We start from the raw sequence: 8540 nt of genomic DNA on the forward strand, positions 1-8540 counted from the left end.
GGAGGTCTCAACGTTCGACCGGATTACGCGCCAAAAACAACACGCGGGAATAATCGGGAATTCCAGAATGGATGGAACGGGGAACGGATAAAAACTTTCGGACCACTCTTTTATGGGAGTGTGCACATTAAGTCGTGACTTTGTCGGGAGTCGGTTGGTTTGACTCTCACGCCGTGGTTCATCGTGCATGTAGCTCCGAATCGAAATCGAGACGACCACAAATAAAGTGCAAAGTATATCTCAAAGAATCTCGTCGGCCACAGGTGGCCTTTTAGACTTTCTATAGATCGCTACACGAGAATTGCAACGTTGTATCTGCTCAGTAGCTAGTTTTGGGAGATTTGACGTATGCAGAGTTTCACGTGGCACTTTTCGACTGCAATTCTTTGAATCTCATGAAGACTACTCCAAATAATCTTACGAATGCAGGGATGGGGAGGGCGGGGGGGTCTTACAGCTATTTTTACGCCTTTAGAATATTGATGCTGAATTTAAAAAAACATGCAGATGGTTGGGGGGTGCCACTGGTAGGTCCTACTTCTTTATTTTCCCTGTCGTTTAATTCTGTCTGTCCATCTTACTTGTCCCCAGCACTATATGACCATCACTGTGTCGACGTGTCTCTCGTTACACAAACAAACAAAACAATACAACAATATAACAACACTATTTCTCGACTTTGACAAGTTGCTCTTCGCCCAGAAACGTTCGTTTCGTTTTCGTTTCAGTTTGAGAAAAGAGAAGCATACCTCATCTACACGTAGTGGTCATTCAGTGCTTGGGGAAAAGTGAGACAGAGAAAAAGGAAATGACCGAGGGAAAGTCAAGAAGTAGGATCTGTCAGCTGTGTCCACCAACCATCCGCTACCCACAAACGAAGCTCAGGCCTTAATGATAGTGCAGCAGCCTAAAACGCAGATATGGAAAAACATTCCACTTTTCTGTTTTATGTTTTAGTAGAGTTTTTTCGGCGTTCGCAACTGCATAATAAGGTCATATGAAAGCCAATGGGTGGATTTCAAGAGAGAAGTCCTTACAGAGAATCAGACTTACTCTGCTCACCTCTCTAGCTTCAACAGCTAAAGTCTTGTTGTTTTTAAAAAAAAGAGATTTACGGCGCTCGAAACTGCATAAGGTCATATGAGCGCCAGAAGATTAGAGGTGTTACAAGAGAGTAACAAACATAAAATAGAAGAAGGGGAGATAAGGACGACAGATGTTAGGTAGGAAAGAAGAAGCAAACCACACCAGAGTTCCCGCCAACCACCCACAAATATGTTTTTAAATGGACATAAAAGGTGTTGACCCAAATTGGATATTATATTGCCAAACCGGCAGAAAAGTGCTGATATCTTCAATTTCATTATTTTGTGATATTTTGTGATATCTTCAATTTCATTCTTTTGTGATATTTTGTGATATCTTCAATTTCATTCTTTTGTGATATCTTCAATTTCATTCTTTTGTGATATTTTGTGATATCTTCAATTTCATTCTTTCGTGATATCTTCAATTTCATTATTTTGTGATATTTTGTGATATCTTCAATTTCATTCTTTTGTGATATCTTCAATTTCATTCTTTTGTGATATCTTCAATTTCATTCTTTTGTGATATCTTCAATTTCATTCTTTTGTGATATCTTCAATTTCATTATTTTGTGATATTTTGTGATATCTTCAATTTCATTCTTTCGTGATATCTTCAATTTCATTATTTTGTGATATATTGTGATATCTTCAATTTCATTCTTTTGTGATATCTTCAATTTCATTCTTTTGTGACATCTTCAATTTCATTCTTTTGTGATATCTTCAATTTCATTATTTTGTGATATCTTCAATTTCATTCTTTTGTGATATCTTCAATTTCATTATTTTGTGATATCTTCAATTTCATTCTTTTGTGATATCTTCAATTTCATTCTTTTGTGATATCTCCAATTTCATTCTTTTGTGATATCTTCAATTTCATTATTTTGACAAGCGCCTGATTTCACCCTGATGCCTCACATATAATTTTCATGAAAAGTTAGAAGAAAAACAAACAAACAACAGAAGGATGGCTCAGAAGTAGCTCTGGCAACTTACAACATTCTAAATCTATTCTATAAACAGATAAGTATTATTTCAGGCCACTGACTACTCAAAACAGCAAGATAAATGATCTGAAAGTGAACCCCAATACAGGGTTTGTGGGGTTTTTATAAGGAAAAGACATAACATACACTGAGAAAAGCTCAAAACTTTTAAAAACATAAACAAAAACAGCTCAAAACAGAACTTTGCCCTTGTGATAAAACTACTAAACCAAGAGAAGTAAAATTTACAGAAGAAGCTAAATAAATAAAACTTACTTGGTTTCAATATGCAGCAACTTGGCACCAGGCCTTATTTTACTTTTAGCAACATTTCTAATCAAAACTCAGTCCAGTCTTTGCCTGAGCCTGAGCATATAGAATGAATAATTTACAATTGATTCGCCTGACAGAAGAAAGAAAAGATATTGTGTGGGTCTGCCGGTCTTATCACAAGGGCAATGAGATCTTGAGTTAGGAAAATAAACCTCTCTAGATTGGAATCAGCAAGGAGGAAAAGTAAAGTCATTCATGAGTCAGTCTTCAGGGGGACACATGATGAAGAAAGGTAACAAGCACTTGAACTTGAACTCTTTATCTCCATGGGGGCTACTATGCCGAGGCCCCTTTTTTGGTACTAAATCTAAAAATGACAAAAATGTCATTAAATTGGCCAATAAATCCAAACAAGAGAAGCTATTTCGATAGTTCTTCATCTGATGAATGAAATCCTGATAAAAGAGACCTACTGCCGAAAACCAATTTTATGTCGAAGTCGTTATAAAGGAAAATGCCCAAGCTGCTGCCAGTGGCTCACCGGCACAGCAGTTCCAACCGCGAGCCGATGGGAGCGGCTTGCCAGAGACAAAGAGTCAACTACATCCACAGTCTTACCTGTACTCAAAAAAGAATCTCCTACCAAATGCAATCCATCTTTCTCCTGAAATATCAAGACACAAAAAAATAATTAATACTTATTATATCCAGTCTATATTTAAAGCATGAAAGCCATTTGGACTACGAAGCCCCTAAATTTACAGCAATTCCTCAGAGAATCACAAGAAAGTACTGATGGCATAAAAATAGCCTCTCTAAATAACAAAATATATAACATTTGGATAGAATTACCCACATTTTTCACTATTCCTGGGGAAAAATCAAAGCCACTAAAGTGTGATGCACTCAAACATTGCAGCAAAAAAATTACCACAAGTCTCAGTCTCGTGTTTAAAAATGTAGGTCTACACCAAATAAACAGAATAAATAACAAAGAATCCTAAAAGAAAGGTGAAAAAACCAAAACAAATGCTTCGCCAAGAAAGCAACTTGTTGCAATCACAAAGGTGCACTCTTCAGGCAGAAGTCTTTCTGCCAATACAAGCAATGAAAGGTAATCCTTGACTTTTGTTTTCTCATCTGTGATCAGGAAAACTCTTTAAGAACCAAGTCAGCTGAGTTATAATAAAAGAAAAAATCTAGAAGATACCTAAACAGTAGACCTATGATAAGCATGATTCAGAGTGGTTTCCTCCCTTTTGGTAAGTAGTTAACCATGCCACTTTTTTCCCTATGCACATTCAAAATGAGTGAAATATTACAAGTCAGCTTCACTCGATAGATGCAAAGGAGCAACTATTAAAATTTTCTAATATCCGATGAATTCCAGAGAGTGGTAACACTGCTGAGGTGCTAATGCCAGCAAAATGAGTTCATAGTCTTATCATGGCATACAATTCATATGCCCTTATATCATACAATCCAAAAGTAAAAAGCAAAGGATATAATAGTAAATTTAAACAGCCTATTGAGACTGAGCCAAAGAAAAACTACACGAGCATAAACTTTTGAAATGTGACTTATTGTCAGCTAACTGAATACAAGGGTGTAGACTTTGACAGCACAGTCAAGAAAAAAACCCTGTCTGCCACTCTATAAAATCTATAAATCAGAATCTCAGGGGGAAAAAAATCGGGATTCGGTGAAAAAAATCAGGATCAATGACAAATCACGAAAGTGACTGCCAAGCCGACCTAAAAATTTTCCAGGCGTGTCCAAAAATATATGTGTGTGTGTATGTGCCTGCGTATGGGTGTGTGTGTGTGTTATTAATTAATTTTTTTTTTATCCTGAAGTATCACGTCAAGCACTCCTACTCCAATTGTCTACCACCTACAAAAATCAACGGCTACGCTTTAACGCAGCCGAGATGTCACAGCGAGATGGCACAAGCTTACACGTCTCGCGGCAAGCATTTCCCGTGTGCGGCAGTGTTTCCCTTTCTGGCTTTCAGGCCACGCAAAAAACAGGAATTAATTTTTTTCAAAATGCGATTGTTTTACGGATAATTTCACGAAATAGTTTCTAATATTCTGAAGTTCAGCTTATATCTTAGATGATACAGGAGCATTCCGCAGATTAAGCGACCATACATTTTTTAAAAACAATCTCCTAAAAAAAACCACCTTGTAACTTTCTTGTTTTTAGCTCGATTAAGACACGGAAATCCGCAGAGGCTAGATCCATCTCTCTTCTCATTGGTTGCTGAATTTGGGGACCTTCGATTAATATTTAGATCAGTTCCACACTTTCCAAATACGGCGAGTCCGAAATCACGGTGCCATTCGGCGGGTTTCGGTCTCGCTGCCGACCAATCCTCTTTCTTCGATAATACCTCAGCTGTCAATAAAAGTATTGGAACATTTTTTTCTTTAGTGAATGCCTCAATTTCTCTCACGTGTGTTAATGTATGATACATGGGGCTGACGCATAAAACAATGCTATTTAATAAGCGAGTTCCCAGGCTTACCCATGGCTTAGTGTGAGTCTACTGCATTTTCGCACTGCTGATGCAGGGCGTGTAGTATTGCTAGTTTAGAGGCAAAATCCATTCGAGTACAAAACGCTAGCCACCCCAGATTGACGGCGAGCCACTGCTTTGAATGTATATTTGGCAAACTGATTCATAATTAATTTAGTATCTCAGATCCCTAAGGGATTCAACAAGACTGCTTGTCCAACTGTAGGTGTTCAAAGCATTAAATATTAGAAATCTCTCCTTTGCTGCAAAGTAGAGCTGCTGATTTCAAAGAACTAGAGCCTTTATACAATGGAGGAAAAAAAATGTCATTTATACAGGGTAGTCAACACAGCTTTTTCCGTATAATCCAATCAATAAGCCAGCAGTACCCATGAATCAATTTAAAAAAGCGAGTAGTTATCACATAATCCACCCATTATTATCCATTAACATTAATAGCTTTAGCGATGGAGATGATAAAAAGTTAGCAATTTTAAGATAAGTTCCTTAGTATTTTCTTCATTTTTAAACAAACTACAAGAACATTTGTGCGCTGCCCCTCCCCCCCTCCTCCCCCCTACCCATCCCCCCAACCATGTCACAGTTGATCGATATCATAGCTGCCACTCAGGAATTTCAAAAAAGGAGGAAATTTATGCGAAGGCGTTTGCACACTCTCCGAAGGCCAGAGTAAAACCAGTGAGATCCAGAGGCAATATATTGGAACATCTAGACTAAGTTTTGGGAAGGGAAAACTGCTATCTAGATTTGTTAACCATAGAAGAGGCTACTGAATTAAAATGTGAAAAAAATCCAAGACACTGAGTTGACTAACAAGCATAATTTTACAGTTTGGTGACTAAAAATCCAGCGTTTGTTGCCAGCTGGTGTCTCAACAATTTCTTTCACTTTAAACTTGTGCATCGATGTAGAGCAGTTTTGGATCAAGGAAGAAGGCAACATCTTTGCCACTGTACTGAGCGATTTCTTTATCGCACCAAACGCAAAGTGCAGCAAGCGGCTTGTTAAATTTTCTAATGAACTTTTCAAGTCACACACCATCTGCTTCTTTCTCATTCCAGCTCCTTTTATTTAATGCATTCTGCCTCAATTTCTCTCGAATTTCTGTCATTTTTAAGGACAACTTGGAGCGCCATCGTCCCGATGCTCGATCGACAATGTCGCTCCACAATAAACAAATGAAACTAGCGCTAGGCAGGCACAGAAGAACGGAAGTAAGTAGAAAGCTACAGGCGGAATTGCGCAAGCCACGTTTTCCTCTCTCCCGGTGTGGTGTTTTCCACCAGAAAAAAAAAAGTACCGCAATTTGCAACCCAGAGCGGTCCAGCGGAGGAAAGAAGAAAGTAGCAGGAAAAGCTAAATGAAGAGAAGTTTCCGTTATTTAGCGGAAAAGTGGCAGCTATGATAGTATCATGCATGCATGCAGGCTAGACTAGGCCTAACGGCCAACTAACTGTGCCACCTTCCAACTCAGAACCAAAGCCCTGCATAGAAGCCTTGGGCACCAGGCTTTTTATTCTTCTTACTATTCTAGCTCAACACATAAAATCATTCAAATTTAGATTCTAGTAGCCTACTTGAAAGTTCATAAACTGAACCCTGCCTTGACTCTATCCAATTCCAATCAGGTGGGGTGTAGTGTAAATGAAAATGTAAAAAAAAAAACAACTTCTATACACTTCTAATATATCTAGAAGTCTTCATGCTTGCACAAGAAGAGGGCTATCCCAAAAAATGCTGTTTTGAGAAATTCGAAGGTAAAGTTTTGAGGCTTTTTTGGCAGTTCCCACCTCGAAATTGTTATCCGCCGCTTTTGGCCCCAAGAGTAGGGGGGTATCAGGGGGCTTGCCCCCCTGACCTGATTATATAAAAATATGGTGGGGGGGGGGGGGGGGGGGGGGCATAATTATGGCATGTTTTGCAGTTGTTAGGTTGTTGTATCTTAGCTCACCGCACATCAAACGTATGGATCTAGAATCTAGAATTTAGATATGTAGACATGGGAACTACCGAAAAAGCACCAAAGTTTTTGCAACCTGCTCAGTTTCTTCAAAAGACAAGGAGAGTAAATTCTCTCTATGACCAGACACACACCAATGAAACCAAACTTCTCTAGTCTCTAGAGACTCTAGATTCTAGATATAATCTAGATCTAGAATCTAGATTCTAGATCTATAACTATAGGTGTAGATCTAGGGCAAGGCCCACTTTTGGCGAAGGTCAAGATTTTTGGAAACTCCCGAAATCTGGGTTAGCTCGCTTGTCCTTATAAGCGACCAATATTTACTAATAAACTAAAAACCATTTAAAAAACCCAATAATAATAAGTATAATAACAAAAAAGCTCAGAATTGAACAACAACCACATTCAGATTGGGTAGCATTGTCACAAACTAGATCTAGTGAAAGCTTGAATATAATCTTGCAGCTGAGTGTATCAGATACATGACTAGATATCTAGATATAGATCTAGATCTAGAATCTAACAACAAAACCCTCGTCATTGTCACAAACTGAAAATTTCAGTGAATATTCCCAGCCTCAGCAGACAGTCTTGTCTGAGGTGTTAGCCTGTCTAGCATTCGTAGTCAGTTACATTACAACTATCGGAATAGAGGCTACAGTACAAAACTGGAACTTATGCAACCCCTAGGACAGAAATGAAAGCCCAGCTGTTCTCTGTACCTCTTGACAAAAACCTGTAGAAAGTTTGAAGACTGTCTGTAACGTTTCAGAAAACAGAGAGCAAACTTCCGTGAGAAAACACGGAAATGCAACTTTCACCACAGAGATGTAAATAGGAAGCCATCTTGATCATAGCCCCGGATGACGATAAGACAGGTACGCGAACAGAATGTCGGCCAATCGCCAATTTCAAAATGGCAAGTAGACTTGCTATTTTCAATTAGGCCCTGGTCTGTGTTATTAGATTAGGCTAACTCAAAATTGTAAACTGTAAATAGCTTGGGATAAATTTTGCTTAAAATTTGAGTTTTTAAAATTGAAAATAGATCTAACGTATTCATAAATGCGGTTGGCTAGTTGAAAGCATAATAATATACTACGTCTGCGCTGAAGTAAGATAGCCTCGTATCTAGAAATCTGATATTGAAAAAAAAACAAAAAACTTTTCAGCGACCCCCGCCCCGGACCTTCCCTGTTTGCACTGAGAAAATTGTTTCTCTCAGATGAAGGCTACTGATGAGACAATAGACATACACAACCCTTGCCCCATATTGGACACTCAGACAAGGCTATGTTTTAGTAGATCGCCGATATTCCTGGATATAAAGGCCAGGTGTCTCCATCGACCTTATATATTACAGTACAATATCTAAGGTGTCATTTTCTAAACATAGTAGCCTACTTTTGCTATTGTGATGGCATGGTATAGAATTCTGTACGGCCTAGCCATGTCTTGGATAGGCTAGAAGAAGGGCTCTGGGCTCTGGGCTATTTTGCGTCTTATCGCTTCTACGCAAGCCTAATATAAGTATCCATTTGCGATCTAAAAGCTGCGTGGCTAGCTGCATTTGCAACTTTCTGCTTCCAATGCTTTCGAACTCTATCAGTATTTTAGCATAACTTGGAACAAACTTTGAACGCGAGGCCTAAGGGGAAAAAAACGGGAAAATATGAGTTTTT

At 38.5% G+C, this 8540-nt stretch overlaps 1 long non-coding RNA gene across 1 annotated transcript in view; it reads right to left on the bottom strand.

The window, feature by feature from the left end:
- The window catches only part of LOC101863116, a 54055-nt gene extending 46313 nt beyond the window's left edge, over positions 1–7742 (bottom strand). The window contains exons 1-2 of the long non-coding RNA XR_220674.3: positions 7581–7742; positions 2972–3017 (exon numbers count right to left, since the gene is read on the bottom strand). This is a non-coding gene — a long non-coding RNA (uncharacterized LOC101863116). The remainder of the gene's footprint in view (positions 1–2971; positions 3018–7580) is intronic.
- Between the last annotated feature and the right edge of the window lie 798 nt (positions 7743–8540).

This window comes from Aplysia californica, unplaced genomic scaffold (genome assembly GCF_000002075.1).
Source record: "Aplysia californica isolate F4 #8 unplaced genomic scaffold, AplCal3.0 scaffold00353, whole genome shotgun sequence".
Lineage (NCBI taxonomy): Eukaryota > Metazoa > Mollusca > Gastropoda > Aplysiida > Aplysiidae > Aplysia > Aplysia californica.